Here is a 2842-nt window from a genome sequence, read left to right as displayed (position 1 = left end):
GTATAAATATACAATATTATATAATACTAATTTATGATTACTTTTTAGTATACATAGAATATTTTTATATTATCATTTCCCCTTTTTTGGGGTTTTTTGTTTAAATAAATAAAAAAACTAATTATTTACAAGCAAACGTAAAAAGTGAAAAAGTTGTGATCAGTATAAGCAACTTATACCATTATTTCATAATATAATAGATTATTCCGTTGAAAAATTAAATTGTAATTTCACAATATCTTGAGATCTTTAAAAATAAGATCCAAGCATGGGCGTGAATGGCGAGGACCCAACACAACATTGCTCTTATGAATTTGATAACATTTTTAGAAACACAACATGTATTTAGATAATAGTTTTTAGAATAAATGATAAATAGGTCTCTGACATTTTTTTTGTAGATATTTTTGTCCTCAACGAAAAGAAAATACATTTAAGTTTCTCACCTCCGAAAAATATGGACATTTTAATCCTTCTGTTGAGTTCAGGCATTTGGACTGGACGGAAAAGTTTGATCTGGCAGAGGTGGGCTGACTTGGCCGTTACGGAGGCCACGTGACAGGGATTAATTCGAAACAGGACATATAAGTCCCCGCAACGAAAACGACGCCGTTTTGGTAACCTCCCCCAATCTTTTAAATTCCTCTGCCCTTTTCTTCTTCCTTCGCCCTTTTTCTCTTCCATTCTTCTTCCTCGGCCCCTGCCTCCATTACCGCCGCACAGCCGCGCCTCCGTCAGCCACCATCAACGCCGGTGACCTCCTCCTTCCTCTCTTTTCGCGTCTTCTTCCCTTTCTCACTCCCTTACTCCCATTAGTCTCTCTCTCTTCTCACCTTCCTTCCACCCACTGTTCGTCCGCGACAACCTTCTCGGCGACCCATTGCCGCCGCGCCGCCGTCTCTCTACCGGCGCACCACCGTCGCTATTAGGGCCCAACCATCATTTCCTCTCTCTCATTACCACCCTTGTGCTTTCCAGGTCTTCTTTCTCTCTGTTTAATTCACTATGTTATTGCAATTAGTTAATTAATATTGTTTAGTTAGTTTTGTTTAGCTAATTTCAATTATGTTAGATTAGTTAGTTACATTAGGTTGTTAGAGAATTTGGCGTGGATAGTGGATTAAGTCTTGCTTGCTTAATGCTGCTGTCTGTGCAATTACTGTTTGTAGTTCATTATATGTAGTTTGTTCAATTGTTCTTGAGTTGTTACTTGTTAGGATTAGGGTTGGTTAATGGAAATTGCTGAGACTGATGTTTTACACCGTTGCTGTGTAAATTCTCATTGTTAGGATTAGTTAGTTTCTTAATGCATATTGAACTTCAATTTTGATTCAGTGAGACTTGATTATTTGATCTACACTCTCTACCTATAATTGACTGTTGAATTCATTGAAAAGAGTGTTGACTGAGTAAATTACATGTTCTTTGTACTGTTTGTTGCTGCAACTTGGATTGTTACTGCTGTTTTGCTGCTAGAGCGATGTGCTTTTCTTGAAATTTTAACTGTCAATTGCTCAAGCTCAATCACCCACTTTGTTGTTGCTTCATGTTTAGCTGCTGCTGATTTTTCATCACATGTTGGCTTGTCCATTCCCTCCCTATGAGTGTATATATAATTTTTGTGTGCTTAATTATCAAGGAATTTATATGGAATGTAAAATTGTTTATTTGACTTTGGAAAATGTACTATGTACTACTGAGATGCTGCTGAATTTTAAAAAAGTTTTGTTTTCAAAACTCAATCTTCACTTTGATTGATTGACTTGGTATGCACGCTTTTCGCTTTGAATGTTACCAAGGCCAATTAATCACTAACCCGGCTTTGTTATTTATCTGTTTAGTTGAGATTTTCCATTCTTATATTTCACTAAGCTGCTTCATATTCCTTATTTCCACTCATCTTTGAAGAGTGTTTGTGTGATGCTTTGATGTTTGATGTGTACTTCTTCATTCAACCTCTTTTTGCAATGTGAATTACATGAATGGCCACATGTATATTCAAATTTTTACTTGAGGTTTATCAACTTTAATTTTTTCTGTCAATGTGCATCACTCATTCTTCATTCAATTCCACCACTGTATAGTTTTGAATGGTTGCATTGTATGAGTGTGAATTGTGTAAAGGTCCTGCTTGTGAGCTGCTGTTTCTCCTATTTTACCCTTTCTTGTGAGCCGTTATTGTCAATCCATTTCTTATAGACTGTTTGTACTTTCCAGGATGAGGACCACTGGCAAGGGTAAACAACCTGCCAAAGGAAAGAAATCAACTGGGAAAGGAAAACAACCAGCTAAAGAGAGCACTGGTCTCTTCTCTGATCCCGACATGGGAGTCCCGGCAGAGGACACATCTAACTTCCCGAATCGATATTGTGACATGCTGGATGAGATGGATACACTTGAGGATCGCTCACAGGGCTAACAGCTACTCAAAAGAGAGGAAGGAGGAGGTCGCCAGCGTTGATGGTGGCTGACGTAGGCGCGGCTGTGCGGCGGTGATGGAGGCAGGGGCCGAGAAAGAATAATGGAAGGGAAAAAGGACGAAGGAAGAAGAAAAGGGCAGAGAAATTTGAAAGATTGGGGGAGGTTACCAAAACGGCGTTGTTTTCGTTGCGGGGACTTATATGTCCTGTTTCGAATTAATCCCTGCCACGTAGCCTCCGTAACGGCCAGGTCAGTGCCACCTCTGCCAGGTCAGACTTTTCCGTCCAGTCCAAACGCCTGAACTCAACGAAAGGATTGAAATGTCTACGTTTTTCGGGGGTGAAGGACTTAAATGTATTTTCCCTTCGTTGAAGACGAAAATGTCCGCGAAAAAAAAGGTTAAGGACCTATTTGTCCATTT

Source organism: Arachis ipaensis, chromosome B06 (assembly GCF_000816755.2).
Source record: "Arachis ipaensis cultivar K30076 chromosome B06, Araip1.1, whole genome shotgun sequence".
Lineage (NCBI taxonomy): Eukaryota > Viridiplantae > Streptophyta > Magnoliopsida > Fabales > Fabaceae > Arachis > Arachis ipaensis.
Note: the sequence above shows the minus strand (reverse complement) of the source record.